Below are 26,765 nucleotides of genomic sequence, written 5' to 3'. Positions count from 1 at the left end.
ATCTTGTTTTACAGATGGAAAAACAGTCCCACAGAATATCAGGGCTGATGTGGCAGAGCCCCCCAAAGCAGCCTCTCTGGCAGAAACTCAGATGGAAAATTTAAAGTACTTTTTAAGAGAAATTTATTTGTATATATAGCCGAATGTTATTTTCGTTTGAAAAAATTCCAAGTTAACATACCATAAAATTAAAATTTTTTTGGATGTACAAGTTCTAAGGGTTTGACACATGTATGGTTTTATGTACCCATCACCAATCAGAACACAGAGCAGTTCCCTTACTCCTAAATATTCTCTCATGCTTCCCCTTTGTAGTTAAGCCCTCACACCACCCCAACCTCTGGCAAACAGTGATCTGTTTTCCATCCCTGTGGATTTGCCTTTTCTAAGGTGTCACATAAGTGTAGCCATGCATGATATGACCTCTGGAGGCTGGCTTCTTTCCCTGGGCATGATGTCTTGGAGATTCATCCATGTTGCTGCTTTTTGGTGGTGTTCCATGGTGTGGATATACCGGTTTGTTTTACATTCACCAGATGAAAGATATGGGTTGTTTCCATTTTTTCCGGTGATTGTGAATAAAGCTTCTATGAACATTTATGTAAAAAAATTCAGTGCATATCAGCATTTATCTGCAACAAATATATGGCTGGTCATTCCTAAATGGAAGTAAGAATGCTGAAAAAAATTTTGAGAATAGTATATTAGGCGCAAGTATCACAATTTCTAATCTGTAGTAGCTAGGTCTGATATTCCATTAATAGGGCTGGATTCATGGGCATGTGACTTATACAGTCTCACAAGGCCCGTGTGTAGAGGGGCTCTCACTTGGTTTAATGCTCTGCTAGAACTATCTTGAGATTTTGCACTGGGCCCCACAAATTATGTAGTCAGATTAATAATCATAATCCATGGTAAAATTTCAAATCTCCTACTCTTTTCAAGGTCTCTTGGATGTTTACATATCACAGTTTTTTTTTTTTTCCTTACCCTTTTGTTTCCCAGTTAATAGAACTAGAATATTCTGTAAAACAGGAGTAGAACCTCTGGAGGTAAAAAAGAAGGCTATGGCTGAGAAATTTAAGAACATCTGTTCCCCCCACCTGGTAGATAAGCCTTGGCTGTTGGTACGTTTGAGGTTATGTCTGGGTCACCAGGGAGTCTAGCCACGCCTGATCTATAAGGAGTATTGAGATGACATTTTATGGCAGAGAAGAATACCACCAGTAAGCTGTCTTCCCCTTGAAACTTCACCCGTCTCCTCCACTATGACTGTACATGATTACAGTGCTGCATAATTTTCCAAGTTATTAATGTATAGCTTTTAAAGTCTCCAAAGCCTCTTTCTCTGAGCCCAGTTTGACCAAGACTAATTGTCATGGGGTAGTGTATGAGTTTCCTAAGGCTGTCATAATAAGTTGCCACAAACTTGGTGGCTTAAAAAAACAGAAATTAATTTTCTCACAGTTCTGGAGGCTAGCCAGCCAAAATCAAGATGTCAGCAGGGTTGGTTCCTTCTGGAGGCTAGGAGGGAGAATTGTCCCATGCCTCTCTCCTAGCTTCTGGTGGCTGCTGGCAGTGCTTGGCATTCCTTGGCTTGTAAATGGATCACTCCAGTCTCTGCTTCCTTCTTTATGTGGACGTCCTCCCTGTGTCTCTGTGTGTTCTCTTCTTCTGTCTGTCTGCTCTCATCAGGACATGGGTCATTGGATTTAGGGCCCACCCAGATAATCCAGGATGATCGCATCTTGAGATACTTAATTCCATCAACAAAGACCTTTTTCCAAATAAGCTCACATTCACAGGATCCAGTTGGACATGTATTTTGGGAGCCACAGTTCAACCCACCACAGGTAGTATATGCCTTTTGGCCAGTAAAATCCTTTAAGCTTCTGTGAGCCAAATCATTTCTGTCTTAAATAATGTTACCTAGTCCTCTAGGGGTTGTAGCCAAAGTGAGGGATGGATCCTGGACTTACTAGTGGGCACTACAGAAACTGTTAAATTTCCAGGGATTTTGCAAGCCTGCTGTTTCACACAGCCATTATTAAAAGTTAAATTACACAAACTTACAGTTAAATGTTATATTAAAACCCAAAATTATATATACTCAAAACTCATCACTTCCTAATTATCTTACTTCATTTTATTATTATGCTCTCTTGAGGTTATTTACTTCTATTGTATCTTTACGGTGTGTTGCTGAACATCTCTTTCTCAACTCCAAGTGCAGTCACATTGATAGCTTCAAATGAGCCATGGTGGGAGTAATTACACCATGGAAATTGGCAAGTGCAACCCATCAGGGCCTACCCTCTCCCCCAGAGCCAGTTTTTAAACATTTCGCAGCACACTGCTGATCCTGGCGACCATGACAGTGTGTACCAGAAACTTCTGAGCAAGAATCAGCAAAAGCACCCTATGACTATAGATACTACATACTCTGGATGTTTAAAGTTAGCTATGATTTCAGTAAGTAATTCATTAAATATGCATAATTAAATGTGATCTACAATTTTTAACTTACTTATGACTTTACCTATTATTAAATGCACTAGCCAAAAATACCCTTTGCCAGTCTACGGTATCCTCACTTTCGTTTTTGAGAATAATGCCATTGAAACTTCTGTGATAACATAAATATTTTCAAGGTGCAAAGTTGATAGTTTGTAAACACTAGCAAACTTTTTATTTGGGCCAGTTCAGGGATAAGATGACAAAGATGTTCTGTGAAACTTGGAGTTGGCCAGGCTTTTAATTTGCTGTGAGCTAAGGAAATATTTTAGTTTGATCTACTTTTTCTTTTTCCTTTGGTATGCATTGGCACCTCAGGCATTAGCTGGAAGTGAATTAAATGGCCCAGAAGCTGTAATTCTGCAGCCAGCAAGATATTAGAATAGAATTGATTATCTGGAGGTGTTTGCATATGGAAGCAGCCCTCCTACCTATTCATTTCCATTTTAACCTAAGAGGTATGTGGGAAGCTTGTTAATACCCTTAGAGGGTTTGATCCCTCTGCCTGTGTGACTTCTGAACCAGGCATGAATACTTAAAATCCATAAAAGAGAAATCATAAATAAAAGCAAACTTTGACAGAGGAGAAAAATACTTCCTAAAATATTAGAAACTCCATCTTTAGGCAGTGTCAAATAAAAAACAAATCCAGACTTAGGTAAGGAGGGACTCTATTTGAAAAGACTATTGCAGTTGAGAGGAGGGGGGGACTGTTACAGTAAGAGGAAAGGAACTACTGCAACAGAAGACTCTGACCATAGTATCTACAAATGTTGCCAAGGCCAGGCAGAAAGGGATTTCTTTTAAAGGGAGGAATAAACAAGGCTAGAAAGATCTGAGTGTGGGGAGTCGGGGGAGCAGGGGATTGATTGGTCAGTTCAGCAGAAAATGTCTTTTTTTCTGTGGTCAGCTGATTCTCAGGAGAGGCTGTTAAGGGGTTTTGTTCTGTGTCCCAGTGCTTGCTCAAGCTCAAGGGTGGGCCACAGTTCAGGGTCCCGGGGGAAGGAGAGAAGCCTGATGAAAGTTTGGTCAAGTCACGTTAGTGTCCAGATTGTTCAGTGGGGACAAATAGTTCAACCAATATTTTATAAGACAAAGAATGGAAATTTCAAGGGTCTGTGTCTGGCCTTGTCATAGATAAACAGTGGGGTCATCCGTGGGTTTTATTGGGTTGGCCAAAAGGTTTCTTTGGGTTTTTCTGTAACATCTTATATATAAGTTACATGTGAAAGGGTGATTCTTTGCAGTAAGCTGTTTTCTGAAATACAAAAGGATGTATTGATCATCCCTGTTTTCCAGGAGTACAGGACTCAGGTTAAGTTCTACATTTTCAGCAGCTAATGCAGTTCACTCCACATTTTACATTAGACTTCAGCTCTAATCCTATGCTCTATTTGAGAGGCTGTATCAGATATTTTTGTTTTGTTTTATATTACCCCTTAATTATAAAAAATGCCTCTGGAATTACTTGGTAGAAGTAAAAATTTTGCATGGGGCAGGACTTGTACCTTCTATTGCTGACACAAACAATCTGTGTTGTCCTTCAACACAAGTTCCTAATACTACCTGCAAGTTTTAAGATGTCACCAAAATAGTTTTGTAATTGGAAACTGCTATAATTCAGAATTTGCAATAACCTCACAGTGCTCTGAAACTTGGATAAAGCTCCTTTCTAAAGCCAGCACAGAGTCAACCTTCCTTTCTTTCCTCTTTTCAGTTTTTTTCCTTTCCCTTCTCTCCCTCTAACTAATATCATTTTTTATGTTGGGAAGCACTATAGACCAATTATATTCTCTATAAAGAGTTACTATATCCAGACTTCCCAATTTCAATTAACACTAAAATGATATAGAACATAACTTACTATTGCTTGATTCAGAAAGCAACTTAAGGAACTTTTTGTGTCATTAGAACTATAATCATGAACTATTGATTGCTATTGAGAGAACACGGTCTTAGGGCCAGACACACAGACCTATATTTGACTGTCAGTCCTCCCACTTATTGCCTATATAAATCCTTGAGCATGTCACTAAAACTTTCTGAGTGCTTTTCCACGTCTGCAAAATGCAGGCAATAAGATGTGCTAATGGCATAATTGTGAGGATTAAACAGAATGAATTTGCATGTGCAAAAGAACGCCAAAACTAGGTACTAAGCACATGTGAGTAGTAGTACAGTATCTTCTGTAATTTATTGAATGCTAGTACTTGCAGCAAACTAGACCAGCCACTCTAGGGTTCAACTTTTGAGGAACTTACAATCTGATTGGGGAATCATATAGATACATGTAAGATATGTAAATGCGTATCAATTTACATTTTCAGAAAACTAACCTAGGACTTTGCAAACTTTTATTACTGTTTGAAATTTATCTTGTAATTCGATCCTGGTACTTAATCACAATTTAATTTTAGATGGCTCCTTTTAACACCAGCCCTCTGCCTTCTGCGTTGGGCACATGGCCCCCTTGGCATCAAAGTTTTACTGATGGAAAAACTATGCCCCTCCCCACCTTGCACTATATTAGTAGTCATTTCTGCGGTTTCGTTGTGTGCAAGGTGTAGATCTGGACAGGAATCTTTGTCTTCCAGATCTGTCGTTCTCTCTCTGTACCTGCTGGTTTGCATCTCAGTTGCCCAGCACAGACCAGTTTCACTATGAAGTGGCTGCCAAACACCAAGTCAGCCAAAGAAAACTCCCTGCCTCCCTCCCTCCACGAGTAGGAAATTATGGGTAAAAGAAGAGAAGCATCCATAAATAAATAAATTGTGTAATAGAGATCGATGGTTACAAGCTTCTTTTGGTGTCTGCCAATAGGGCTGACCATGATTAATCTTTTACACGTTTTGGAGAAACATTCAGAGGCTCATGGATTTTAAAAATGGAGCACAAAATTACCAATAGAAAATCTATATAATATAGTTGATGTACAGTGAGCAGGTCACAGATAGTTGTGAATAATTAATTTGGTTGGGTACAACCTAACCAAATTAAACCCCCGCACTTTTTAAAACTTCTAATTTGAAATAATTGTAGATTCACAGGAATTTGCAAAAATAATATAGAAAGAGGTCTCATGTATCCTTCACCCAGTTCCTTAAGGGCAACCATAGTATAATATTACAACCAGGCAAATGGCATTTGTAGAATCTACTGAGGTTACACAGATTTTACCAATTGTGTGTGTGTGTGTGTGTGTGTGTGTGTATAGTTCTATGCAATTTCATCCCATTTGTAGATTTGTGTAGTCACCACCACAGTCAGGATATAGAACTGTTCCATCAGTCTTGCTTACAAGCCCTTTATAGCCATACCTATCCCCTGTCCCCATTCCTAAACCCAATCTGTTCTCCATCTGCATAATTTTGTTATTTTAAAATTAAATGACAAAATGGAATCATACAGTACCTTTTGAGACTGGCTTATTTTACTTAGCATGCCTTTCAGGTCCATCCAAGTTGTTGCCTGCAACAATGGTTTGCTCTTTTTTTTTTTTAATTGCTGAGTGGTATTCCATGGTATTGATGTACAAGTTTGTTTAGTCACTAATCCGTTTCTATTTTTTGGCTATCAGAAAAAGCTACTGTCATGTTTAATTTTATGTGTCAATTTGGCTAGGTTATGGTACGCAGTTGGATTCCATATGGAGCTAGCTCCACCCTATGCGCCTTCTCACCTGTCCCAGGCTCTTCACTCTTAGTCCCCATTCCAGAGGCCCTTGCATGAAAAAAATGGCAGCCCCCATGCCGGGAGAGGTTGTCTTGCTTATCCAGGCCATTAGAATGGTGGTCTCTGCAGCCAGTCCTGGTGACTCAGTACATAGCTGTAGTTCTAGTGAGAACTAAAAAGCGTTTCATACCCCCTACTTGTGAACCCAAATATGAATCAGAAAAGGAGTTTATAGAATGTCCAGAAAGTGGGACTGGTCATGCCTCTGGAACGTTTGGAGCATCTCACACATCTGACCTGTACAGCTGGTGTCTTTGATGCCTGTGTTCCTCCTGAGGGTGATGCTCTCATGCCATTTCTTTCAAAGGAAGCCTGACACAGAGCACTGAGCAATGGAAGAAGAATGTTGCCTCACAACTGTCCATGCGGAAGATAAAAGAATATGATGCTAATTTTAAAAGGAAGGACTTCCCTGAAAAAGCTAAGGATATCTTCATTGACGCTCACATTTATCTAAACAACTTAGATCACGACTGGCTTCACACCTTGGTGACTGATCACTGTTTTCTGGATGTGGTCTGGGACATCAAACATAAGCCCATCTGCCAGAACTTTGTAGAATCTTTAGAGCCACTCCAGTGGCTCAGATTCACTGCTGAAGTCTGTGAAACCAGGGCAACATGTATGGCCAGGTCGCTGTCCTCATGCACATCCAGCAGACTCTGACTGTCTATGAGCAGTTTGGCTGTTTGATGTATGGGCAGGAAGATGTGGCCAATGATGTCCTGGAGTATGCTGTATTTGCAAAGCACCTGATAAATCCCTTTGGGAGCTGGATTATGCAACAGTACCCCCATGGATACTTCCTAAGCAGCCCCACCTTAAGACAGGAATGATCCCTGGCCCCCAGCTGAAACTGTGGGAAGAACCACAAGGAGAAGCCCATAAGCCTCAGCTAACCTAATGGCAAAAATGACTCCTGAGATGAAGCATGGGTGAGGTGGCTGGAAGCAGAGAAGTCTGTGAATCGGGCAGCTGTGAAGTCATCCATCTCCACGATGCTGTAGAAGGAACCACCTTGGTTCTCTCCCATCCTGCTTAGGTCTGTTTAGCCGTCTCATCCTCAACAACCATGACTGATGGCTGGGCTCAGGTGGGTGGCTGGTATGCACAGCCATGCACCTCCTTCTCCTCCTCCTCCTCCTCCTCCCCCTTCCCTTCCTCCTTTTCCTCTTCCTCCCCCTCCTCTACCACCACCTCTTCCTCCTTCTACTAATTGCACATCTAGCTTCTGAGTCTAGATGAAAGACAGTATGTTTCAGAGAACATCTGATACCAGTTTTTCCCACAGCAGAGACTGTCAGGAGCAAACTGGCAGAATTTTCTTTCTAATCACAGGGCAGGGATCAGAGTTTGAAATAAAACACTGTCAGGGTGTTGGACAAATTGTGGGTTCTGTATTTCTCCTGGTTCAGGCTAGAAGTAGGCCTGCCTTTAAAATGGCAGAAATGGAAGATAAGCTTCATTGTGAGTGATGTGACTTCCAGGAAATCCAGACTTGGGAAAAATAATTAGTGTTTATAAAAGATGGTGTCATTAAGAGGGTCTTTTCTCATACATTGACTCACTGAGTCATCATTTGTATTTCATAGGGGAATGTAAATCCAAAGAAATAATTTATCCCTCAAAAAACAAAACAAAAAACAAACCCCACTCCCCCTCCCTCTACCAAACACCAGTCTGATATTGCTGTGAAGGTATTTTTCTAGATGCAATTAATATTTACACAGTAGACTTTGAGTAAATCAGATTTCCCTCCATAATGTGGATGGGCTTCATTCAATCAGTTGAAAGTCTTAAGAGAAAAGTCTGAGATTTCCCCAGGGAGGAAGGAATTCTGCCTCTGGATTTACTGCTTTCATATTCAAGACTGCAAAATCAACTCTTCACTGGTTCTCCAGCCTGGCTTGGCCTGCTCTGCAAGATTTTGAATTTTCTAGCCCCTCACAACTTTGTGAACCAATTTTAAAAATTAATCGGTCAATCTCTCTTTCTCTCGCTGTAGGTCTATTTCTGGGTTTTCTGTTCTGTTCCACTGATCTATGTGTCTAGCCCTCTGCCAGATATCACACTCTCTTAATAATTGTAGCTGTGGAGTAAGCCTTGACATTCTAGCCTAAATAGAGTGATTCTTCCAACTTTGTTATTTTCCAAAATTGTTTTACCGACTTTAAGTTTTTTGCCTTTCTGTATAAATTTTAAAATAAGCTTGTCTATGCCTACCAAAAAGTCATCATTATAAAAAAGCTTTATTTAATTCTATTATGAAAGTCATATGTGTTTATCATTGAAAAATTAGAGACTACAGGTAAACATTAAGAAGAAATGCTGTAATGGGTCCCCATAGAAAGGCTATCAAAGTGACCAGAAGGCCTGGAGAACTGCCCTATGCGTTAGATTAAACTAACATTTCCTGATAGCATCTCATTGTACTAGGTACTATGCTAAGAATTTAACCAAACATTGTCACATTAAACCCTCATTGGAACACTGGAAGAAAATATTATCTGTACTTGATTCTTGAGGAAACTGAGACACACAAAGGTTAAACAAATTGTCTAAAGTCAGTCATTTAACAAGCAGTAGAGCCACAGTTTTAACTGAAGTCATACAAGGCCCTTTATAATTGAGCTGCTGCCTCATCTCCCATTACCTTCTCATACTTGATGTGCTCCCCATACAGATTACCTGTGATTTTAGATATGAGGTTCCCTCTTCCAGGAATGCTCATTTCCCTTTTGATTGCCTGGGAATTTATTTTTCAGAATGTAATTCTGGTATCATCTCCTCTAAGGAGCCTTTATACACAGCCTCTACTCACCCCTCCACCCTCCTACCTTTGCTTTTCAGTCTCTCCTAGCTATTGGAGCTACCTTGTGTATAGCTCTAATTGCACTCACTAGTGTTACAATTTCTTTTCTTATGTCTGTCTCTAATAGGCTTTGAGCTCCAACAAAGACAGGGACTGTGTTTTATTTGCATTGCTCCAGCAAATAGCACACTGTCTGGCCATTAGTGACTTTATAGATTTATCCATTAAAAAAATGAAGGCTAATCACTGCCCATAGGCAGAAATCATAACTCTAATGCATATAGAGATCAGGAAGCTAAGAAATATGTGGACTTGTGCTGAAAATAAGACTGTAGAGAATAGTGGGGCCTATTGTGAATGGAGGAGATTCACAGCTTTACTTAGAGATATTCAAATTAAATCTTTGAAAAAGCGTCATGCCAGGTAAGCCAAAAACACCTGCAGGCAGAATAGGCATGTGGGTTGCAGAATTCAACCCCATCCTTGACAGTTTATAATCTCATTAGGGGAAAAAATTCCTAAGGGAAACATAAAGGACCAGACTTGAAAAAAACTGGTACATAGATCTCCAGCACTGAGAAGCACTAAGGGGCAGAGCAGATTATCAGGCCACAAGTCATAGCTATTAAGTTGTTTCTCTGATCACAAGCATCTGCATCTACTTCATTTAGTTAAATATTATTGTATTATATTTCTTTTTATTCTAATATATACTATACATAATTTATATATAATGTGTGTACTTTTAAATTATATTTATTAGAATATGAATATTTATTTCTATTCTTTATTCAGGGTGTGATATATTATCATTTTACAGATTTCTATGTAAACTAGATACTAATCTTTTTTGGTTATGTGGTCGCAAATAGCTTCTCCAAATTGAATTTGTTTTTTTACTCTGTTTATAGTGTCTTTTGTTGTAGCGAAGTTTTACAATTTTAATGTACTCAAATTTATCAGTTTTTTTTTTATGGTTTGAGTTTTGTATTTTATTTAAGAACTCTTCTATGCCCTATGGTCAGAAGGGTATCCTTTTATATTTTCTTCTAAAAATTTTTAAAGTTTTTCTTTTTCATATTTAGGTCTAAATTAAATTAAAATCCACTTGTGGCCTGAGGTAGGGATCTAGTTTTATTTATTTTTTTCCATACGTCGACTGAAAATAACTGCACAATGAGAGAACTGTGAGTTCAACTTTATTTGGGGACTTACTGTGGACTGTAGCCTGGGAGACAGCCTCTCAGATAGCTCTGAGGAACTGCTCCAAAGAGGTAGGGGTGAAGGTCAGCATACATATGATTTTGGTGAAGGGGTACGTGCAATCCAGCACGCATCTTGGTAGAGGGTTGCTGCTACTCATGAGGAGCAGATGTCTCCATTAATGATTTTAGTGCTTTTTAGTGGGTATGAGAAGATGCAAGAAATTAGGTTTGTAAAATTTTCTCCTGAAAATATCTAACTATCTGAAGGCTTGTTTTGCCAGTTTTTCCCAGAGCATAGAATGCCTCAGTCCTGATCTCCACCTGAACTCCTTTCGGGTGCGTTAAAGTCAGATACTGTGGTGGCTAATGACCTAATCCTTGTAGAGCTTGATGGTGAGTGACGTTCTTTAGTTAGCACATAGGATAACTGCACTATCAGGATCAGCTAGTTATGTTGCTGTAACAAACTAAGCTCTAAATCTTAATGGCTTAACACAATAAAGATTTGTTGCTTTCTTATAAGTGTGCAACATTGGTGGCCATTCTGGGGTGGGGTGAGCACAGTTGGTTCTTTGCTCCACAGGTCTCTCAAAGACCCAGGCGGAAGTAGCTCTGCCATTTTTTTCAGAATATACAGCTTCCTCTGTTAGCGTTGTAGGAAGGGAGTGCAGGGAGCTCCCACTCCTGCTCATATCATTTCTGCACATAGGTCGTTGTCATAGCCTGTCACGTGGCCTGACCAGCAGCAAGGTAGTGTGGAAGTGTTGACTTCAGTCTGTCTAGTAGGAGAGGAAAATTGTTGAGCACTTAGTGTCCACCTGGTTAACTTGCTCTTCCAGCATCATTTATTGAAGAGTCCATCCACCTCCTCCTTGATTCATGACTTCATCTCTGTTATATTATGTAAATTTAGGTCCATTTAAGCAAGAATTAGTTTCTGGGCTCTCTATTTTGTTCTACTCTTCTGATTGTCTGTTCTTGGCAAATACTGTAATTTCTTAATTACTATCCCTGCATAACATCTTTATATATGATATAGTAAGTCACCTACATTGTCCTTTTCCCTCAGAATTGTCTTTTTGCTTGTAATTGTCTGGTTGCCTCCATATAAATTTTAGAAGCACCTTGTCAAGTTGCATGAAAAATCCTGTTAGATTTTGTCTGAAATTACATTTAATTTATAGATTAATTTGGTAATACGTGACATCTTTAAGATATTGATTCTTACCATCCATAAATACTTAAATTTTAAGTCCTTCCTTAGAATTTTGTACTTTTCTCAGTAAAATTCTGACATCTTTTGCTAGATTTATTTCAAATATCTTATAGATTACTTTGTCATTTAAATGGTATCTTTAAAAAAATTGCATTTTCTAATTGCTTGTGATTTGTATGCAGGAATGTAATTGACTTTTTTGTATTGATTTTATGTTCAGCAAACATTCTGAACTTGCTCTTTGTCTCTAATTTTTGGTCTGCAGAGTCTCCTGAATTTTATGCATAGAAAATTACACACTGTTTGCAAAAAATAATGCTGTTATTTTCCTCCAATCCTTGTATTCTTTCTTTCCTTCTTTCCTTCCTCCTTCCCTTGACCTCTCTTTCTCTCCCTTGCTTTCTTTTTTCCCAATCTTCTTTCCCTCTTTCCCTTCCTTTCTTCTTTCTGCACTACCCAGCACCTTCCATTTGAATTTGTTAAGCAGGATAGCAGGCTTCTTACCTTCTTACTGACTCAAAAAGGATTCCTCTACATATTACTATTCGGTTTGTAGTAGGTGTTTAGTAGATGGGTACCTTTGCCATGTAAAGGAATTCCCTCTGTCTTTATACTTTGCTAAGAGTTTTTACTATCAAAGGTTGATGCTGAGTTTATTCCACCAATATTTCACATGAAAAAAAATTCTCTAACTTTTACATGTCTTCCAAAGCTTCTGCTACCTATCATTTGCTTTTATCTTTCCATTATCCTGGGGTTGACTTCCAGAGAATGTTTCCAGCTGCGTATGGCACTTTTACTAATAAGCAGATGCCTCAATGGTTTGATGACCACAGACCTTTTTTTAGGACTCTGATTCTTTTTGTGTTCTATGTTTAAAAATCTGTTTATGTATGTGGATAAAATCCAAGTACCCCCACCAAGTTTTTGGCTAATAAGAATGCTAGGGACCAACTCAGAAAACAGAACAGTACGTTTAGGCTGATCCTATTTATTTCAAACTTATGACAATTCAATAATAGATATTTTCATAACAGTATCAGAAAGTTTTAACTCATCCCCATGAGATAAAGCCTCTCAATATTCAGAATACCACTTTTGCTTAGGTAGTGAAAATTTACAGAGTGAGCCAGAGGGGGAATAAGGGAACAGCCAGTTATTTTCTGTTTCTTTGCAATAGTTGCAAATACCTTTCAGTTCCTCCACCCTGGAGGCTTGCAGATTAATTGTAACCATTCAAAGGCAAGGGCATCCTTTCTAGAATTTTGTTTGTCAGCAAAGATAAAAGGGATTCAATTGTGTCAGTTCCTTCACGGCTACTCTCCCATTGGTTGTTCTATAACTGTCAGTAAGATTTCTTAGTTAGCAAAATAGCTAGTGAAGCTTTTTTGGGGGAAAAAGATCGATTTTCTTTTATAAAAACAATTAAGTTTAAATCAAACCGGAACTCTAAATCTAAGGTACTGTCTCCTTAGAGTTTATGTTCAGATATTTTGGTCTGAAAGGCAGAAGTTTCTCAGACTTCTGGTTCACTGATACGGTGGGATTATGTGGGTGATAAGCTGCCGGCTGTCATTTTATGACTGAGAGCAGATTCTATCTATGTATATAAATAGGTGACTATACGGCACTTAATCTTAAAGATTGCCTGGGTAATAGAAGTTTTCTATCTGAAGATGTAACCAAATCTCCACTTGTGCACTTCTGAGGTTTCATGTCAAATTGCTACAGCCTGGAGTATGTTGAAATCTTCCAAACCTGTCATAAAAATATTAGTCCTTAATAATTTTCCTGAGAGAAAGGAAAATGACTGTATATCAGCAACTTTTCCTTTTGTGTCAAGTTTAGAAATGAGCTCCTAAAAGAAGTGGACCTCACAGGGAGCTAGGTATGAGTTAAGATACCTCCCTATCAGTTGACTGAGGAACATTGCCTATATGTATTGACGGTAGTTTCATTATTAATAAATTCAGCAGAGATCTTCAGGTTGCCTTCCCAGCTCTATTCTTCTTTTTTATAAATTTATTTATTTATTTATATTTATTTTTGGCTGTGTCGGTTCTTCGTTTCTGTGTGAGGGCTTTCTCCAGTTGCGGCGAGCAGGATCCACTCTTCATCGCGGTGCGCGGGCCTCTCACTGTCGCCGCCTCTCCCGTTGCGGAGCCCAGGCTCCAGACGCGTAGGCTCAGTAATTGTGGCGCACGGGCTTAGTTGCTCCACGGCATGTGGGACCTTCCCAGGCCAGGGCTTGAACCCGTGTCCCCTGCACTGGCAGGCAGATTCTTAACCACTGCGTCACCAGGGAAAGCCCCAGCTCTATTCTTTTGTAAGTGAACTACTGTTTGAAGATTTTGGGAGTAGAGTGTATATCCTGAAGTGATTATTCAGAATCCCTGCTCTTCAACAAATGTCAGGATGCACCTCATCTAGAACATGCTTATTCCAGGCCAATAAGACTGTAAATCACCACGTTTGAGAACTGCTGGTGGCAGCATTCATGATAGAGTCTTATCAAATCCAGAAACCTCAATTACTGCTACACCAATAATTGACCAAGCATGTGATGGGCAATCAGCAATTTTTGAACTGTTTAGGACAAGACTTACTCTGGCAATCCATATGCTTTAGTTTCAAGGAATGTCTATAACATTCCTGATCCTTGAACAGAACAGCAGGGAGAAAGCAGAGTTAATGTCCATGTATCCATGAATAATATATATTTTTTTCATCCAGTTTTTCAGTCTTCTGGAAAGTTCATTTCTCCAAAATTACTTATTATGTTGATTGTTTGATTCTACAATTCCTGATAGGCTCTGAACTTCCAGAGGGCAAGCACTTTCTCATATTCATCTCTGTATCTCCAGTTCTTGGGCATATGGAATCACACTTAACAAATCTGGGGTGGGAAAAAGTTATAAATATTAATGGATGCCTCACCTCTTTTCCCCACCAGTTATTACCTGTGACTGCTACCCTCTCTTCCTTTGGACAGCTGAGCAGTCTGTCTTGATTTGCTCATTGAAGAATGACGAAGCAGATCATGAAAACAAGGGAAAAAACCTTGAGTCTTGAGATTCAGTATCATAGGCCCAGATGCAGAAGACAGAGATTTGGAAGAATACAAAGGAAGTAAGAGCGCACCAGGTGTGATGAAGACTCCCCTGGTTGTGATAGGAGTTGCCAGTACCTCAAAGCCAGAGACATCCAGAGAAGGAGGCTTGTGCCTTGCCTGTCCTCCCCTTGTCCAGCCCCAGATAATCCTCACATATCACAGAGGGGAGGAAACATAGTTCAGAGACTGAGAGAGAGGACATGATGAAGTTTTGCGGGTAGGAATGAAGAGAAATTAGGGGTGACTTTTGGGGCCCAAACACCACTCAACAATGGATGGGTGACAGCATCAAGGGCCAGATATCTCTGTACCCTTAGTACCATGGAGCTTTACCCCAGTACCCACAGACACACACCTCAAAAACCTGGGTTGGGGGGCCTGAGTTGATTCAAATAATATACCCACCATCCAGTGGAATTAAGAGAAATTTAAAAGTAATAATTATTTCACTCTATAATTTGTGGACTAAGGTATATTTACAAGCTACAAATGTCTGTCATGGTGTAAATATTTACCTACATACTTTAAAAAAAGTTTTTATTTCTTTCTTATTTATTTATTTATTTTTCTTTTCTTTTTTTTTATAGAGCAGGTTCTTATTAGTCATCCATTTTATACACATCAGTGTATACATGTCAATCCCAATCTCCCAATTCATCCCACCACCCCCACCCACCACCGCTTTCCCCCCTTTGTGTCCATACATTTGTTCTCTACATCAGTGTCTCAATTTCTGCCCTGCAAACCGGTTCATCTGTACCATTTATCTAGGTTCCACATATATGCGTTAATATACGATATTTGTTTTTCTCTTTCTGACTTACTTCACTCTGTATGACGGTCTCTAGATCCATCCATGTCTCTACAAATGACCCAATTTCATTCCTTTTTATGGCTGAGTAATATTCCATTGTATATATGTACCACCTCTTCTTTATCCATTCATCTGTCGATGGGCATTTAGGTTGCTTCCATGTCCTGGCTATTGTAAGTGGTGCTGCAATGAACGTTGGGGTGCATGTGTCTTTTTGAATTATGGTTTTCTCTGGGTATATGCCCAGTAGTGGGATTGCTGGGTCATATGGTAATTCTATTTTTAGTTTTTTAAGGAACCTCCATACTGTTCTCCATAGTGGCTGTATCAATTTACATTCCCACCAACAGTGCAAGTACTTTTCTCCACACCCTCTACAGCATTTGTTGTTTGTAGATTTTCTGATGATGCCCATTCTAACTGGTGTGAGGTGATACCTCATTGTAGTTTTGATTTGCATTCCTCTAATAATTAGTGATGTTGAGCAGCTTTTCATGTGCTTCTTGGCCATCTGTATGTCTTCTTTGGAGAAAAGTCTATTTAGGTCTTCTGCCCATTTTTGGGTTGGGTTGTTTGTTTTTTTTAATATTGAGTTGCATGAGCTGTTTATATATTTTGGAGATTAATCCTTTGTCCATTGATTCGTTTGCAAATATTTTCTCCCATTCTGAGGGTTGCCTTTTCGTCTTGTTTATGGTTTCTTTTGCTGTGCAAAAGTTTTTAAGTTTCATTAGGTCCCATTTGTTTATTTTTGTTTTTATTTCCATTACTCTAGGAGGTGGATCAAAAAAGATCTTGCTGTGATTTATGTCAAAGAGTGTTCTTCCTATGTTTTCCTCTAAGAGTTTTATAGTGTCTGGCCTTACATTTAGGTCTCGAATCCATTTTGAGTTTATTTTTGTGTATGGTGTTAGGGAGTGTTCTAATTTTATTCTTTTACATGTAACTGTCCAGTTTTCCCAGCACCACTTATTGAAGAGACTGTCTTTTCTCCATTGTATATCCTTGCCTCCTTTGTCATACATTAGTTGACCATAGGTGCGTGGGTTTATCTCTGGGCTTTCTATCTTGTTCCATTGATCTATGTTTCTGTTTTTGTGCCAGTACCATATTGTCTTGCTTACTGTAGCTTTGTAGTATAGTCTGAAGTCAGGGTGTCTGATTCCTCCAGCTCCGTTTTTTTTCCTCAAGACTGCTTTGGCTATTTGGGGTCTTTTGTGTCTCCATACAAATTTTAAGATTTTTTGTCCTAGTTCTGTAAAAAATGGCTTTGGTAATTTGATAGGGATTGCATTGAAACTATAGATTGCTTTGGGTAGTATAGTCATTTTCACAATATTGATTCTTCCAATCCAAGAACATGGTATATCTCTCCATCTGTTGGTATCATCTTTAATGTCTTTCATCAGTGTCTTATAGCTTTCTGCATAGAGGTCTTTTGTCTCCCTAGGTAGGTTTATTCCTAGGTATTTTATTCTTTTTGTTGCAGTGGTAAATGGGAGTGTTTCTTTAATTTCTCTTTCAGATTTTTCATCATTAGTGTATAGGAATGCAAGAGATTTCTGTGCATTAATTTTGTATCCTGCAACTTTACCAAATTCATTGATTAGCTCTAGTAGTTTTCTGGTGGCATCTTTAGGATTCTCTATGTATAGTATCATGTCATCTGCAAACAGTGACAGTTTTACTTCTTCTTTTCCAATTTGTATGCCTTTTATTTCTTTTTGTTCTCTGATTGTCGTGGCTAGGACTTCCAAAACTATGTTGAATAATAGTGGTGAGAGTGGACATCCTTGTCTCGTTCCTGATCTTAGAGGAAATGCTTTCGGTTTTTCACCATTGAGAATGATGTTTGCTGTGGGTTTGTCATACATGGCCTTTATTATGTTGAGGTAGGTTCCCTCTATGCCCACTTTCTGGAGAGTTTTTATCATAAATGGGTGTTGAATTTTGTCAGAAGCTTTTTCTGCAGCTATTGAGGTGATCATATGGTTTTTATTCTTCAATTTGTTAATATGGTGTATCACACTGATTGATTTGTGTATATTGAAGAATCCTTGCATCTCTGGGATAAATCCCACTTGATCATGGTGTATGATCCTTTTAATGTGTTGTTGGATTCTGTTTGTTAGTATTTTATTGAGGAGTTTTGCATCTATATTAATCAGTGATATTGGTCGGTAATTTTCTTTTTTTGTAGTATCTTTGTCTGGTTTTGGTATCAGGGTGATGGTGGCCTCAGAGAATGAGTTTGGGAGTGTTCCTTCCTCTGCTATTTTTTGGAAGAGTTTGAGAAGGATGGGTGTTAGCTCTTCTCTAAATGTTTGATAGAATTCACCTGTGAAGCCATCTGGTCCTGGACTTTTGTTTGTTGGAAGATTTGCAATCACAGTGTCAATTTCATTACTTGTGATTGGTCTGTTCATATTTTCTATTTCTTCCTGGTTCAGTCTTGGAAGGTTATACCTTTCTAAGAATTTGTCCATTTCTTCCAGGTTGTCCATTTTATTGGCATAGAGTTGCTTGTAGTAGTCTCTTAGGATGCTTTGTATTTCTGCGGTGTCTGTTGTAATTTCTCCTTTTTCATTTCTAATTTTATTGATTTGAGTCCTCTCCCTCTTTTTCTTGATGAGTGTGGCTAATGGTTTATCAATTTTGTTTATCTTCTCAAAGAACCAGCTTTTAGTTTTATTGATCTTTGTTATTGTTTTCTTTGTTTCTCTTTCATTTATTTCTGCTCTGGTCTTTATGATTTCTCTCCTTCTGCTAACTTTGGGTTTTGTTTGTTCTTCTTTCTCTAGTTCCTTTAGGTGTAAGGTTAGATTGTTTATTTGAGATTTTTCTTGTTTCTTGAGGTAGGTTTGTATAGCTATAAACTTCCATCTTAGAACTGCTTTTGCTGCATCCCATAGGTTTTGGATCGTTGTGTTTTCATTGTCATTTGTCTCTAGGTATTTTTTGATTTCCTCTTTGATGTCTTCAGTGATCTCTTGGTTATTTAGTAACGTATTGTTTAGCCTCCATGTGTTTGTGTTTTTTACCTTTTTTTCCCCTGTAATTGATTTCTAATCTCATAGCGTTGTGGTCAGAAAAGATGCTTGATATGATTTCAATTTTCTTAAATTTACTGAGGCTTGATTTGTGAGCCAAGATATGACCTATCCTGGAGAATGTTCCATGCGCACTTGAGAAGAAAGTGTAATCTGATGTTTTTGGATGGAATGTCCTATAAATATCAATTAAATCTATCTGGTCTATTGTGTCATTTAAAGCTTGTGTTTCCTTATTAATTTCCTGTTTGGATGATCTGTCCATTGGTCTAAGTGAGGTGTTAAAGTCCCCCACTATTATTGTGTTACTGTCGACTTCCTCTTTTATAGCTGTTAACAGTTGTCTTATTTATTGAGGTGCTCCTATGTTGGGTGCATATATATTTATAATTGTTATATCTTCTTCTTGGATTGATCTCTTGATCATTATGTAGTATCCTTCCTTGTCTCTTATAACATTCTTTATTTTAAAGTCTATTTTATCTGATATGAGTATTGCTATTCCAGCTTTCTTTTGATTTCCATTTGCATGGAATATCTTTTTCCATCTCCTCACTTTCAGTCTGTATGTGTCCCTAGGTCTGAAGTGGGTCTCTTGTAGACAGCATATAGATGGGTCTTGTTTTTGTATCCATTCAGCAAGCCTGTGTCTTTTGGTTGGAGCATTTAATCCATTCACTTTTAAGGTAATTATCAATATGTATGTTCCTATTACCATTTTCTTAATTGTTTTGGGTTTGTTTTTGTAGGTCCTTTTCTTCTCTTGTGTTTCCCACTTAGAGAAGTTCTTTTAGCATTTGTTGTAGAGCTGGTTTGGTGGTGCTGAATTCTCTTAGCTTTTGCTTGTCTGTAAAGCTTTTGATTTCTCCATCGAATCTGAATGAGATCCTTGCCGGGTAGAGTAATCTTGGTTGTAGGTTCTACCCTTTCATCACTTTAAGTATATCATGCCACTCCCTTCTGGCTTGTAGAGTTTCTGCTGAGAAATCAGCTGTTTACCTTATGGGAGTTCCCTTGTATGTTATTTGTCGTTTTTCCCTTGCTGCTTTCAATAATTTTTCTTTGTTTTTAATTTTTGCCAATTTGATTACTATGTGTCTTGGCGTGTTTCTCCTTGGGTTTATCCTGTATGGGACTCTCTGCGCTTCCTGGACTTGGGTGGCTATTTCCTTTCCCATGTTAGGGAAGTTTTCGACTATAATCTCTTCAAATATTTTCTCTGGTCCTTTCTCTCTCTCTTCTCCTTCTGGGACCCCTATAATGCGAATGTTGTTGCGTTTAATGTTGTCCCAGAGGTCTCTTAGGCTGTCTTCATTTCTTTTCATTCTTTTTTCTTTATTCTGTTCCGCAGCAGTGAATTCCACCATTCTGTCTTCCAGGTCACTTATTCGTTCTTCTGCCTCAGTTATTCTGCTATTGATTCCTTCTAGTGTAGTTTTCATTTCAGTTATTGTATAGTTCATCTCTGTTTGATTGTTCTTTAATTCTTCTAGATCTTTGTTAAATATTTCTTGCATCTTCTCAATCTTTGCCTCCAATCTTTTTCCAAGGTCCTGGATCATCTTCACTATCATTATTCTGAATTCTTTTTTGGAAGGTTGCCTATCTCCACTTCATTTAGTTGTTTTTCTGGGGTTTTATCTTGTTCCTTCATCTGGTACATAACCCTCTGCCTTTTCATCTTGTCTGTCTTTCTGTGAATGTGGTTTTTGTTCCACAGGCTGCAGGATTGTAGTTCTTCTTGCATCTGCTGTCTGCCCTCTGGTGGATGAGGCTATCTAAGAGGCTTTTGCAGGTTTCCTGATCGGAGGGACTGGTGGTGGGTAGAGCTGGCTGTTGCTCTGGTGGGTAGCTCTTTTTTCTTTTAATTTTAATTTTTTTTTTGGCTGCGTTGGTTCTTTGTTGCTGCGTGCAGGCTTTCTCTAGTTGTGGTGAGCGGGGGCTACTCTTCATTGCAGTGAGCTGGCTTCTCACTGCAGTGGCTTCTCTTGTTGCAGAGCACAGGTTCTAGGCACATGGGCTTCATTAGTTGTGGCTCAAGGGCTCAGTAGTTGTGGCTCAAGGGCTCTAGAGCGCAGGTTCAGTAGTGGTGGTGCACAGGCTTAGTTGCTCCGCAGCATGTGGGATCTTCCCGGACCAGGGATTGAACCCATGTCCTCTGCATTGGCAGGTGGATTCTAAGCACTGTGCCATCAGGGAAGTCCCAGTTTTTATTTCTGAAGTCAGAGAGTGAATCTTTTATTTCTTGCTGAGGTAAGGATGTACTTAGCCCTGATATCTCAATCTGTCAGCTGTGGCCAAGGTGAGTCTCTAGTAAAGGAGATGATGTGACACAGGGGTGCTACAGAGAGGTGGAGTCTCTGGGGGCAGATCAGATTCAAGACTCCTTCAAGAACCCTCCTGTTGACCCCTCTTCAAAGCTTGAGTTAGGTGGCTCGGCTTTGTTCACCTGTGGTAGCTTGTTCACACTCTGCATATGCTCATTGTAGTATAAGGCAATGATCTCTTTATGTGTAGGATGAACTTGGGACTGTTACAGTTTATGTTTATTGTCCTCGGGTAATTATTTATAGCAACTCCTTTTTTAAAAAAAATTGTTTTAGCTTAGAGAATAAAGTTTGGGGCACCCTATTTATGCATCTACTTGTATCATTAGACCAGGTTCCTTCAGGGCAAAACCATTGTCCTAGTTATCTTTCTATCTTCAGCATTTTGAATAGTGAAGCATAAAGGTTTACTGAACTGCTTGGGCCAAAATACTTCAGGAAATGTCAAAAATAATTCTCTGCACAGGAAAAAGCCATAGTGAAGGAGACATTCATAGCAGCTGTATCAGTCAGAGTCCTTGCAAGAAAAAGATGGCACATTCATAGTGGGTAATTTGAGGGGAGTTCATTAAAGGACTAGTTACAAAGGTGTGGAGATAGTATAATACCTGGGGCCCTGTAGTGTTACCAGAATCTGGAGTGGGGTGAGGGAGAAAAAGTGGAGGCAGTTAGGGAAAGAGACCTGTGTGGAGAGGGTTGCCTGACAGAAGCTGTGGTCTTCAGTTGAGGGGTTTTGCCATCCCACAATGATGCTGAGGGAGAGAGTTGGTGAAAAATATCCAAATCTCACTTTCTCTCTTCTTCTTTTTCAAAATCTGGTTAGTGCTCCCCTTTGGCTAAACCCAACAGGAAGTCAAGGACAAGGGAGCCTTCTGGTATACTCTACGCTTCCTAAGTGGGTCTGAGTGCAAATGGAAAATTTGCAGTAGTTCTCGAAAAAGAAAATATGAGACATAGGGGGAGGATAGAGGAGCTTAAAATAATCTCTGAAGTTAAGAAAAGTGACAGTAACAATAAGGATAGGATTTGCTCTGGCTCCTGGAATTACTGAAAGCAATGACCACATTTTATACTTCTTCATAATGTTTAAAGTCTTTATCATCCAATAGACTGTAAGCTCCTCAAGGGCAGAGACCGCCACCAGCACTAGCACAGGTCCTGGCAGGTTCTCAGTAATTGCTGAATGAATGAATGAATGGAAATTTCCATGTGGCTATGTCAGAGAGGATGCAACACAACTGAGAAGACTCCCCTACCTTAAGTCATTGTGAGGCCAGTAAAGGCCTTCACAGAATGGAGATTTTTTCAAAGATACAGAAGGTGGTGTAATTCAGAAGGTGTTTAATTCAGTGTTCAGGGGAGAGAGACACTGAATTCTGTGGACCTAATTTTCTATTCACATTAAAGAAGTAATCTTTAGTTAGGAAGGAATGATTCTCCAGGCCTCATCATAATGTTCCCATTATAGACTGGCTGTAATGAATTACTATGTATTATAATTTTCTGTTAATTAAAATTTATCCCAACACTGTTCCAATAATTTTGTAAGAAATCATAGGTTTGGACAGGCACGTCTGACCCAGAGCTTATATACTCTCAGGAATTCTGGGCAGGTTGGTGGGGGCCAGGTGTGGGGATGTGATAGTGTCTCAGCATAGTTTAGCAAAAGCAAAATTCCATGAAACTACCAGCAGAGGGGTCTCATGGAAGGATGCACTGACACAGGTGTTGCATTGTGTAGTTCTGCACAGTACTTAGTCTACTCAATGATCAGGGCCAGGATTTAATGCAAAATTAACCAGAAATAATGGTAAACAACCAGCACCTGGCAGAGTGGATGTGCTCAGTAAATAGTCCATGACAATTACCAGGAGGAGTCAATGGCATCGTCATACACTTTAGCTGATTTTTCATGTTTTTTTCCGGTGATCTTTCAGAGGCAGTATGATGTCACAGAGGACAAGGTTCAAATCCCAGCTGTGTGACCTTGGGTGAGTTGCTTAACCTGTCTTTGCTTCAGTTCTCTTGTCAGTAAATGGAGATGATAGTAGTGTCTACTACCTAGGATTGCTGTGAGGATTTAAAGGATAAATATAAATGTAAGTAAAGCATAGAACATAAATGTCCATTATTAATATAGTCAGTTAACAAGTGTGAATTCACCATACCCAATTCAGTTAATACTGTCAGTTGACAAATGTGAATTCAGCATAACCAATTCATTCCCAGTCTTGACATAGCTGAAAGTCAATCATTTTTAAGGGACCATCTTGAGCCTGGAAAAACACTTAAGAAAATACTCATCTTTAGTACTTAATGTGAAATGAATACGGAGGTTACATTGGCATATGCCATCTCTCTCTCTATATATATGCCGAGGAAAATGGACAGCCTTAGTAAATCACTGAGGTATATCAGTGCAAATATACACTTAAGTCTATGCTGAAGTTGTCAGTTAAATGGACTTAATGGTGCATGTTGGATGGAACTAGTGGAATACTGACCTATAGGTGACCCAAGAAATGGGTTGGCATCTTTTTCTGGCTGTGGCATATCATAGGCGAATGCTTGTAACATCAGCATCCCTGATTTCTGGCCCTGTGAAGAGTCTATGTTGCTGAGACTGCCCAAGAGAGCGGCAACAGCAGAGGTTCTGCCTCAGAGGTATGAGAGGTGGTGTACTCACCCTTTTAATGAAAATAATTTAGAAACAAGAGAAAAATGAGTGTTCCAAAATATGAGAAAAGATAGAGTTGTAACAGTGAATAAAGACAATAAAATTATAGTTATTTATCAATATAAGGGCAATACCATATTGATTATGCATATACATAATCCCATTTAACCCTTACAACAAGCCTCGGGGGGCGAGTGCAGATATCTCCATTTTATAGATGAGGACATAGAGGGTAAGAGAGGATAAGTCACTAGGTACTGAAGAAGTACTGCTACCTAAATAACTGGGTTAAATAACAGGCCAGTATGGCATACATAAAACAAGCCAGCAACGCTGAACTAAGTTGAGAGTTGCTAAGTTGTAGAATCAGGTCTGGATAAAACTCTGTTTGATTCCAAAGCCCAATCCCTCTGTAGGGCTTTTCTCCACGCCCCCGCCCTTCCCCCCCGCCCCCCCCCCCCCAGTGTGGTGCAGGGCTCCTCTGTCATTCACTAAGAAATATTTCTGAGCACTTATTACAGGGGTAATTTGCTAAGTGCTGAAGATAAAAATGTGGGTATTGAGATGGTCCAGGTTGTGGTCATTGATTTATTTATAGCAGGATCTTACAGTCTTTGGCTTTGTTTCACTTGGGCCAAACAGAACCCATTTGTGGGATTGAAGTGGGTGATATTTCTGAGCACAGAGCACGGTCATTGGTGGACAAAGTCTATCAAGATACAACAAATAAGTCAAAGCAAAGTGGTGGATGGATGTGCTAGGAACTACTAGCATCTCCACCATGGTGGCTTCCAGTCAAAGGTACCCAAAATACGTGGAGGTAGGCATCCCAATAGCCCTTGACCACTCTCCCTTTCTCTAGCTCACCACCATTTAAATCACTGCTGTTAGCCTCCATCTACAGAGTGTCTACTACATACTGGACATTTATAAGGCAACTTCCATCATTATTTCAAATCTTCACCATAATCTTGTGAAATAGCTAAGTTTACTCCCATTTTACAGATGAAGAAACTGATGATGAGAGGAGTTACATGGAAAGTCATTGGCAGATTTGGGATTTGAACAAAGAAATGCCTGACCACAAAACATCAGCATCTCATGTTGGTTCTGGTCATTTAATTGGGCATTTCCAAGACTCCATAATGCAATGAGGTGGGCAAACCTAGGGTCTTCAGGAGTACAGGCTTGAGATTGAAAACTGACTTTTTATTTTAAAAAAATTTTTATTTGAGTGTAGTTTGATTTACAATGTTGTGTTAGTTTCTGCTGTACAGCAAAGTGAATCAGTTACACATATGCATACACCTACTCTTTTTTAGATTCTTTTCCCATATAGGTCATTACAGAGTATTGAGTAGAGTTCCCTGTGCTATACAGTAGGTTCTTATTAGTTATCTATTTTATATATAGTAGCGTGTATATCAGAATGGGATAAACTTAAAGACTGTGGCACTGTCATTAGTCAAGTTGGGGCTCCAGGGTTGACCCCGTGATCAAGAGGCTCTGTGTTGGTAGCGGATGGACAAAAGTTGTTTGCATAAATTGCCACGGCCTGGAACACACCAGAAACTTATAAGAATTTTTTTTTTTTAACTTTGGGTTTGTTTATTTATTTATTTTTATGGCTGTGTTGGGTCTTCGTTTCTGTGCGAGGGCTTTCTCTAGTTGCGGCAAGCGGGGGCCACTCTTCGTTGCAGTGCGCGGGTCTCTCACTATCGTGGCCTCTCTTGTTGCGGAGCACAGGCTCCAGACGCGCAGGCTCAGTAATTGTGGCTCACGGGCCCATTTGCTCCGCGGCATGTGGGATCTTCCCAGACCAGGGCTCGAACCCGTGTCCCCTGCATTGGCAGGCAGATTCTCAACCACTGCGCCACCAGGGAAGCCCCAGAAACTTATAAATTCTAACTTATATTTCTTCAGGGAGAGATATTGAAAATAAAAACTCAAAACATGTGATTTTAAAAACTGAATTTCTGGGTTTATTGTGTTGCACTTTTCGCTTCCTGTTCCATTAAAAAAATCCTGGGTACTAAGTGATGAGGAGTAATTCCAATTTAAAAGATGTGCCAGCAGGGAATGGCACAGCAGGTGCAGTTGGTAAATTTAGCCTAATGGTGAGAATGCAAGTGGAAAATTACACTGGAAAACTTCCTATTTGGTAAGCACTTAGTTGAGTTACAATGCTAAGGACTTGTGAGTAGAGTTCTTTAACCCCAGCTCTCATGTAATAAATTTATTTTGTGGAGATACAGCCAAGATATTTCAGTTGACTTGCTAAATGTTATCTGTTTCTTTTTGATTATTAATTGTGACTTGGGCAAGGTGCAATTACTTGCTTAATTTTGGTTGTAGTTATTGTAGGAATCACTGGCTTGGAAATACATAGAACCATATTCAAGACAGGTCACAACTGTCCAGAGCCTCAGTTTTCCTACTGCTAAATGAAGAGATGTCATAACAGATAATGCCTAAAATTCCTTCCATTTTAAGATTTTATAAATTGTTGGTACAGGAAATAGTAGCTTCAAATGTTTTTGTTGGAGTGGGGGATGATGTTTTCTGTTAGTTCAGGAATTTTTCAGAGGTATATTTTTTATTTAGTTTGAGCAGGCAAAAGTTTATAGAGGAAACCAGAACTATCTATGATTCTTCTTTGGGGAATGGGTGTCCTTTAGTAGTCTATCAAAATTCAGTCCTTTCCTTTCAAAAGCATGGCTTTTTTAAAAAAAATTTTTATTTATTTATTTGGTTGTGCCGGGTCTTAGTTGCAGCAGGTAGGCTCTTTAGTTGTGGCTCGTGGGCTCCTTAGTTGTGGCTCGCCAGCTCCTTAGTTGCAGCACGCAGGCTCCTTAGTTGTGGCATACGAACTCTTCATTGCAGCATGCATGTGGGATCTAGTTCCCTGACTAGGGATTGAACCTGGGCCTCCTGCATTGGGAGCACGGAGTCTCAACCACTGCGCCACCAGGGAAGTCCCAAGCATGGCTTTCTTGACAGAATGGATGGCCTTTCCCCTCATACAGAGAGTGATGGTGTAAACTGGTAGGTTTATGCCCAGGGGTTCCAGATTGTCTCTTTCAAGAATGGATGTCAAGTATTCAAGGAGCAACAGACGCTGGGCTCCCCCAACCCCACCCAGTCCCATTTTTTGAAAAAGATGGTATGGTACGCCACTGAACAAATATATTTTGGGAGATTATACATACATACGTGTGCTTTAGCAACAGGCATGTGATAATTCATGCACTTCTTTCCGATACATACATAATTCATAGAAGTCTAGATATTGGAAAATTATAGGGC

The 26,765-nt window shown here is 39.4% G+C and overlaps 1 pseudogene; it reads left to right on the top strand.

Annotated features, from left to right (window-relative positions):
- The first annotated feature begins 1,067 nt into the window (after positions 1-1,067).
- Positions 1,068-7,150, top strand: LOC132350427 (large ribosomal subunit protein mL45-like; annotated as a pseudogene).
- Positions 7,151-26,765: the final 19,615 nt, after the last annotated feature.

The sequence above is a fragment of the Balaenoptera ricei genome, chromosome 16 (assembly GCF_028023285.1).
Source record: "Balaenoptera ricei isolate mBalRic1 chromosome 16, mBalRic1.hap2, whole genome shotgun sequence".
Classification (NCBI taxonomy): Eukaryota; Metazoa; Chordata; class Mammalia; order Artiodactyla; family Balaenopteridae; genus Balaenoptera; species Balaenoptera ricei.
Note: the sequence above shows the minus strand (reverse complement) of the source record. Positions and strands in the feature narration are given on the sequence as shown.